Raw genomic sequence first — 9,333 nt, forward strand, 5'->3', positions numbered from 1 at the left:
ATTGGTGTGATGGCAGTGACACCGAGGAGAAAACCAACCCTATCCCAGAACGGGTTCAAGTCAGACCCTTAATTAAAACTGAAACTACCGGTGATGGAGACGGGAACGGCAATACTGTCGTACGAACGATCCCCTGGTCACCAGTCGAGCTGGATAAATTACAGGGCAAGTTTGCCAGGCATATGGGGGAATCAGAGACCGAATATGTTTGGCGAGTCTCCCTTACAAGTGGAGACAGGGTTCTATTAAGCGAAGAGGGGGGCTGAAGGCTATTGAGGCCCCGGTGTATTTTTAACCACCGCTCCGGGTGACCATCATTACTTGTTAACGACGAGGGCTGCCTATTGGGCCGCTGGCATAGACCCAAAAGAGCGAGGGGAACCGGTTGTTATTAAAACTGCGGCGTTTTCGGACTTGGCAGCTTCTGTGCAAAAGGCGGCGTGCATACAGGCAATGTACGATAGGGATTTAACCAGACGTTCCCCAGTGGCGGCTCCCATTGACCCTGAATGACTGACCCCTCTTATTCGTGGCCTCCCTGATAGCCTAAAAACCTGTGTAGCAAGCGCCCAGGATCGTACACAGCTCAATCGCACCATGAATGCTGCGGCGGCGGCAGCACAACCCCCCCGAGAACAAATTCATGTACCTACTTGGACTGAGTTTGCCCGAGAAGTAGTAAATTACGGGCGCCGCATGGGATGGATTGAGGTTACCTCCGGCAAGGCACCGGACCCGCCTCGGCGGATCCGTCAAATTCATGCCGGCACAAATAAACCGGAATCTAACCCCCGATTTAATCCTGAGCGAAATACCTTATGGCACAAGGCTTTAGCTTTGGGCGTGAGGCGCCAGTTTATACAGAACATGACCTGCTCTGATCTCCGGTCCTTGTTACAGCTAGTGGGACGGAGCTTGGAACCGGATAAACCAAACAAGCCGGTTGGGCATAAGCCGGAGCCGGGGGGAGCAGTACCCTCTGCCCCACCCCAGGACTTAATCACCCTAAACGACTTGCCCTTGCCGGAAAAAAACTGCCACCCGCGGGGAGGACTGTGAGCCACCCACCCAGGGGGGTCCCGGCTATACAATGGCTCTCGACCAAACCGAACGAACCAATTCTCAGTATCCCGGTCGGCCCTAGGAAAGTTTATACAGACTTTCTCATTGATACGGGTGCTCAAATGTCAGTGATTACTGAGAAAACTGCAAAATATCTAAATGTAAAACCAAGTCGCCGTAAAATAGGTTATACCGGAATAGATGGAGTCATACAGAAATGCCCTCTGGCAAGAATTACCTTATGGCTTCCAGGGGAAAAAAAGGCTAACCCAAGCTGATGTGCTGGCAGGGGCTGCTAAAAATAACATACTGGGTTTTGATATTTTGTATGGCAGGGTGTGGAAACTCCCAGATGGGTCACTGTGGAGTTTCGCCGGGCGAGGTGAACCTAAAACTGTTAATTTGCTGGAAATAGCCATACCTCTGCCCTCCTCTAGAATCACTACTGTGAAACTATACCCTCTACCTGCAGCCACACATTCAGGAATTGACGGGGTGGTGGCCGACTTGGAAAAACGGGATATTATTACCCGTACACATTCTCCCTCTAACTCCCCAGTGTGGCCGGTAAAAAAAGCAAACGAACTGTGGCGACTTACAGTCGATTATAGAAGACACAATGCCAACGCTGCCCCACTAACTGCATCCGTCCCAAGCATGGCAGAATTAGTAACCCAAATCCAGGGGGGCATCCCATCCTTGAATGGCGACCCTTGATATCAAAGACATGTTCTTTATGATCCCACTTCGAGATAATGGTAAAGATCAGTTTGCTTTTACTTGGAAGGGGACACAATACGCTTTCAATAGATTGCCTCAGGGATATAAACACTCCCTCACCACAGCCCACAACGCCCTGGCAAAGGTTTTATCGGAACTTCCTAACCTGTCAGGTGTTACAGTATATCAATACCTTGACGATATACTGATAGGAGGAGAGGACTCTGAAAAGGTCAGGCAGGCCATGGAAACTACACAGAAGAAATTAACAGCTCTGGGGCTAGACATTCCACCTTCCAAGTGCCAAGGGCCAGCACAGGAAGTTAAATTCCTGGGAGTCTGGTGGTTCAAAGGAGCTGCCTCTGTCCCTTCTGATACCTTGGAAAGACTAGAACGGGGACGGAAACCAGCTAGCAAAAAGGAGCTGCAGCAGGTCCTCGGGACTCTGAGTTACTGGTGTAAGCGCATTCCTGGCTTCTCTATTGTTGCCCGTCCTTTCTATAACCGGATTAAAAAAGGTAGATCACGGGAGTGGGCTGAGCAACATGAGATTGCATTAAATTCACTGGTTGAGGAATTGAGACTTTTCCAACAATTAGGTCCTGTGCACCCAGCTGATCTAATCCATGTAGAATGGGGATTCAGTGAGCACGGCTCCCACTGCAATTTATGGCAACGGGGACCAGAAGGACCAGAGAGACCAACAGAGTTCAGCTCTCGTTCCTTCAGTGATACCGAAACCAGGTACTCGGATCTTGAAAAGGGTTTGGTGTCCTTGGTTCGGGCAGTGAAGCGAGTAGAACAGCTCAGAAAGGGACAGAGCGTTCTAGTTCGGGGGCCGTTCCGTCTGGTACATCTAGTCCTCAAGGGTGCAGCGCCCCCTGATGGCATTGCTCAGAAGCTGACAGTGCGCAAGTGGTTTGCCTATTTGGAAAGCATTAATGACATCATGCCCATCAAAGAGGGCAACCTCAAAGTATCTAAATTGCGAAAGGACATAGATAGCAACGTGTTACTCCAGGCCCCGCCCACCAAACCATCTCCCATCAGGGAAGCCCCTTCCCTCTCAGAGGGCAGCAACCTTGAGGGAGTGTGGTTCACTGATGCATCATCTTACAGACAGGATAATGAACGGCATTATAAAGCAGCGACACTGAATGTGGCTACAGGAGAAAGACTGAGTGAAATAGGTAAAGGAAGTGCCCAGGTGGGGGGACTTCGGGCAGTCCTGGTAGCAGCACAACATGGTGCTGATCATATCTATACTGACTCATCTGCTGTTTTCAAAGGGGCTACAGAGTGGATAGGTCACTGGGCAGCTAACGACTGGCAAGTGAACAGGGTCCCAATCTGGCAGACTAACAGCTGGAAGCAGTTGTTAGAGACAGGAGAACAGCGAACACTGCAGGTTGGTTGGGCGAAAGGACATGATCCATCACCATCCATAGCAGCTCGATTCAATCAACAGGTTGATAGCCTTACTCGGTTGCGGCAAGTGGACATTATAAATGAGGATCACGAATGGGAATGCTTGCTTGAATGGTTACAGATAAAACGAGGTCATACAGGACGAGCCGATCTATATCGAGAGGGTATAGCCCGAGGATGGCCCATCTCCATTAAATTATGTGAACAAGTGGTGACTACCTGTTCCCACTGTCGCCTGTGGCTTAATAAAGACCACCCAGGAAAAGTGCCTCCCTTGCACATCCGGGATGGGAAAACACTGTGGCACATGTGGCAAATAGATTATATAGGTCCTTTACGGCCTTCAGAGGGGAAGAAACATATTCTGGTAGGAGTAGAAGTTGTTTCTGGAATCACCATGGCTACGGCAGTCACAGCTGCCAATGCAGAAAATACAGTCCGCGGTCTAAAGGGGTGATTTGGTACACTGCCCATCCCAGAGGAAACTCAGAGTGATAACGGATCCCCCTTTGCTGCTGCAACAGTACAGGAATGGGCAAAAGAGGAAGGTACCCGGTGGGTATTTCACACCCCATATTGCCCCCAAGCCAATGGTATTGTTGAACGAACAAATGGCTTGGTTGAGCGATTTGCTAAAACCCCTGATACCGGATGGCACCTTCGACTTGCTGATGCCATCTATCAATTAAATAACAGGCGGAGTGGGAGTGGCTGTCCCAAAATGAAAGCTTTCTGTGCTATACCTGTAGCACCGCAGGTGCATGAGAAGCCGGAGACATATCCTGCTGGTTTCCACATAGGCCAACCTGTGCTGGTCAAGCTACCCCAGACTGGGATGGTAGCAATGGTGTTAACAATGCCAAAAAATCTGTATGCCTGGGAAGCAAAGGATAGTTTTGGCAAAGTCCATTGGATTGATACCAGGTGGATAGCGCCCTTTTACTAACCCAAAGTATACCAGCCAGACAAGAGGCCAAGTGGCTCTTCTGTGCTCTCTCCTCAGGTTAATGACACGACCGGCACCAGCAAAGAGCTGCACCAGAGGCTCAGAACTTCACCACACCAGCTACATGTCTTCACGAAGATCACCAGTCTTGCGTAATTCTGTTTGTATTGTAGGAAAACAAGTGCTGCCGCAAGCAAGGGTACCAGCCTGCTTGCTCAGACAAATAGCGATTGATAATTAGCATTAGCAAATATGATGTCTGTAACTTGCCCTATTAAAGTAGGTATTAGTTTAGTATGTTTATATGTGTTAGGGAAGCAACTGACACCCTCCCAAAACCAAGATGACACTCGAGGTGAAAATAAGCAAAGCCTGTCTGATCGCTTTATCCATGGTTTGGGTGATAACTTAGTTCTAACTCTGATAAAGGAATTTGCAGATGCCCTTAATGAAACCAGTATGACTGCTTGCTTGCCTGCCTTTCCCCAAATCTGTAGATGACCCCCTCCCAATGGGAGTTCTTCCAGTAGACATAGCAGGAATTCTGCTGAGAATGTGGAGTAAAAACGACACCCTTTATGTGGTCAATCCATATTCCTTGGACCGAAAACGAGTGGCTGTGCAGCTCAGCGCATCGTTCAATTTCTCCACCATTGGTCAAACAAGATGCACCTATTATAAAGGTAACAATTCCCCTTCCCCTGTTCTCAGATCATATGGGACACAACAGATTTGTGACCTTGGGGGCGAGCAACCAACATCCTGGAATATAATCAACCTATAAACACATCCTGGTGTATACAGTGGAATAAAGGCTAAGATTGTCCCCCTAGGAATAATAACTATGAATGTTCCTGGTTTGGATCTGACAGTGGCCCTCAGGGTTTCGTACCATTTGGCCAGGAGTTTTCTTTCGCACCAGCATCAAACCAGTCAGCATTGTGGTCCTGCCAAAAGGTGATCAATTGTTCTAATTGGGCACAACATGATTGGGTAAAATACTATTGGCCAGTGTACATTACTTTAAAAATGGGCTGCCTGTGTCGGAATCACAGCATAGCGTGTAAATCGCTGAGTGCAAATTTTGCGCCCCGTAATGATTGCCGTGTTCTTCTGGTGATGCTCCGGCTGGTTTGATCTGGGCCTGTAATGATGGTAAGATGTATACTGCCTTATGGGCTGGACTGCCTGCTGGACTCTAGTGTACTTTGGGCCTCCCGACACTGTGTCCCAGGTGGAAAGGGACTCCCATCCAACCTCACTGGGTAACCCACATCAAGAGAGCGAGAAGCATGCTTGAAGGACAGCTGGAAGGATGGCAAGACCCAGGGGCAGCCACTCGCATCGCCTGGGGACTGGAAGGACTGTGGGGATTGGGATCCGCCACTGTACGAACACGGTTATGGATGAGTAGATGAGCCTACCAGGTAGAGAAACGTGCCAATGCCACCGACGTCAGCCTGCAGCTGCTCGACACCCAGTTACAGGCTACATCACGAATGGCTCTCCAGAATCAAATGGCTCTGGACTTGATACTGCTGCATGACAATGGACTTTGTGGTTACCTCAACCTTTCTGGCATGGACTGCTGTATTCACATGCCTAATGTGACGCAAGACCTCCACACCCAGCTCGAGAAGATACGACAGGCAGCAACAGACACTCGCGAACTCCGAGAGTCAATGAACAACAGCTGGCTTCCAAAAGTGTTTAGTTGGTTTGGGATTGGCATCACTGGTTGGATCCAGAGTTTAGCACAATTCATAACAATGTTTGTAATAATTATATTATAATTGCCATAAGCATAGCGATATCATGTGTAAAGTCAGCCGTAATGACAGCCGTGATAATGATACAGCTCACCGACTACACCCCTGTAGGAATGGAGGAGGAGAATCTAATCGATGTCCCAGGTATTGATACCTTAATTTGGAATCAAAGTTTGAGCGCTTGGGTATGACTCTAGCCACGGGGTGGGATTGTAGAGAGAGCGTAAAGTTAATCCCAAAGTCTGAGTCACCTACACCATGTAGCTGCAAGCCTGGAAGTATGAAATTCAGCATTGGGCGAAGTGGCAAGCAGTGGGCAGGGGGCAACCATCACTAGATCGCTATCTGGTGTTCTGTCGATTGCCCGGAGGAGTGTGAGAGGGGGCGGAGGCCTCGTGGTCCCAGTCCCCCATTCTCTTTGCCCTGAAGAAAAGGAGCCACTACCTCTCCCCACGCAGGTGTAAATTGACAGACTTTGTGGCATTAACATAAGTGATAAGATTGTCTATAGTCATCCCCACCCGCATATATACCAGGGTGATGTAATGTAAAAATTCGAGTATAAATGTCACCCCAATTTCGGCCCAAAAATCGGGACAGGATCAACTTCGAACCGTACCGACGACTGGACAGATTGACAAATTCGCTCCTTCTCCATTCCCCCCACTTGAGATGCCATGTGGGTAACATTATTTACCTCAGCTAACGCTGAGAGAGATACTTTTCCTCCCCGGGTGTATTTCACATTTTCTCCTCAGGTGCATTCCTATACTTCCCTGAGTGTATCTTTGATTCTTGCTTGTCGTGACTTTACTGTCTCTTGTTCCACTGCATCCCTGTTATACAGGTGTCCTGGGTTACAGTGTAAAATGTGCCAAAAGGAATAAAAAAAAAATTCTATTACCATCTTCAGGAGCTGTTGAGACCAGGTGGGGTGGTGCTCCCTGCCTCCCCCCTCTGGACTATCTTCTGTTAATGGACACAACAATGCCTTATCACCTGACCCATGGATAACTCGCTCCTGGATTATCCCCTGTTAATGGCCCAGCAAGGAACTGCCTCACGACTCCCCATCCCATTGTGAGATGCTCTGCCCGGGGGGGGGGGGGGGGGGGGGGGGGGGCGGGGGGAAGGAGCCAAGCAGTCCATGCCAAATAAAACCGGAGATTTTGAACACCCTAGCAGCCTTCTTCCACTGGATTCCCAGAGGAGCTTTTCCCCCTGCTGGAGTTCCAGAGGACAAGAGCTACCTACCTACCACTGGACCTTCGGAGGAAGACCAGACTCTTTTACCTGATTGCTGCTTCCACAGAACTACATCCATCACTTCAGGAGGACTGCAGCCAGCATCTTATCGGACTGCTACTGCCACCCTAACAGGGTGTCAGGTTGTATTCCTGACTCTGTCAGTGTAAACCAGTGGGTTGTTTGTTTTTTCCCTGCCTTGTGTTATATATATATATATATATATATATATATATATATATATATATATATATTAGTAAAGAACTGCTATTCCTATTCCCCATATCTTTGCCTGAAGGCCCGTTAATTTCAAAATTATAATAATTTGGAGGGAAGGGGGTTGCACTTTCCATTTCAAGGGAGGCTCCTGCCTTCCTCCACAGACACCTGTCTTTCAAACCAAGACAACAGGCTTGTCTATTCGCGAAGCAGCCGGGCCTACAGCGGGCAAGTCGTTATTGTTGTTGGTGTGTATGTGTGCGTGTAGTGTGTGGTGTTGTTGTTATATTAGTGATAAACCTTGTGTCATACCTGTAGCTTTTAATTTATCGCCGGCAATCCAAAAGAACCTGTAAATATTGCTGTAAATAAACGATTGTGTCTCCCGATTTGCATCTGTCGCATATTCAGTGCCGGCCGCACAAGACCGGATTGACTTCCCCGTTTTCGCAACACATACACACTTAGAAGTCCCAAACTATTTACAAGTCAGGAAAGAATATCCCTCATCAGTTGAAAAGAATATGTTGAATTAAGTAAATCACAAAGGTCGGGTCTGAATTTGGCCAGAACAAGATTTCTAAGGACTGAACCATCTGAGTGTTAAATGTAAGGTCTTAAAACAGCAAAGCGATGAGTAAGTCTGACAGCTTAAAGTAAGTTCAAGTAGTTAATTTAGTAAAAGCACCACACTTGACAAGTTGTGAAAATGGGTAAGTTGTTCTCAAAACCCAGAAAGGAGTGAAAAGGAACATCATTACGTAACATGACTGAAAGGTAAGGGCTTCAGTATTTTACATTCCAGTAACACGCAAAACCCAGTCTGACTCAGTGGTAGAATGCTCTATTTGAAAAGGTGTACAAAGAGAGGACAGTTACAGAAGTTACATGAAATGTTCAACAAAATCTGCTACAATTAAAAACCCCCAGTCAGTCAAATACATTAACCTTTTGAAACTTTACCTCATTTCTCATCGTTCTCCAAACATTTAAGATAATTCGCCCAACAATATTGATTTCACTCATTGTATCTGACCCAAATTCATCCAGCTCAGCCGCAAATCGGTTCTCTGTCTTTTCATCTAAAGACATTAAAAGAGAACAGATTTAGGCAAGTTACAGGACAGTCAAGACCAGACCAAGCTATCCCTCTTCCAATCTGAGCTCTCTAGAAAAATAAGAATCCATAAAGACTGTCACCGATTGCACAAGATTGTGTATTTACCAGTCTTCCACACGATCTCCAAATAACACTCCCCCAGGTTTTCCTGCTCTTGCACATCCAAGATAACGCTTCCTTCGTTTTCATTGAAATGGTGTCTCTGGCAATATATAGTTTCCATAGCAAATACATTGGTTAAGCAATGCCCAATGTTACTTGAAAGCTACCTGCATGCACATGAGAGCACAACGTAAAAAAAAAAAAAGAAGTTATTTCTGTCCTGAAGGATTTCTAACTCAAGGCTTTACCTTTAAGACCACATGTCTTTTGGCCTGGTTTTGGATCCTTTGAGGACTGGATTTGCCAGGCTTTAAATACATATGTTAGCTCAAAGGAACCTTTTAGTCAGGAGGAGAGTGATGATGCAAAGTTATGGATCGGGACGTCACATCCCTTTCCCGCTTCAAAACTTACATTAAGAACAGATGAGAAGTTTGAGGAGAAGGAGGAAGATAAAAATGAGAAGGAAAAAGAGGATAATTGGGAACCACTGGATAATCTGCTGCCTCCATATTTTAATAATCCATCCCCGGCGGCCGCGGCGGCTGTGGTGGCGGTTCCCCCCCCCTTCCGGTGGCTCCCCCCCTTCGGGGGCTGTAGTGTTCTCACCACCCACAGCATCAGAAGCGGAGCGGCCTCTGGCTGCACGTACGAGAAGCAGAACTGCAGCATCTGAGGAAGCCTCTCTACGTCCCTTATGAGAGGTGCCCCTCGGAGGCAAT

This window comes from Leptosomus discolor, chromosome 10 (assembly GCF_034619465.1).
Source record: "Leptosomus discolor isolate bLepDis1 chromosome 10, bLepDis1.hap2, whole genome shotgun sequence".
Lineage (NCBI taxonomy): Eukaryota > Metazoa > Chordata > Aves > Leptosomiformes > Leptosomidae > Leptosomus > Leptosomus discolor.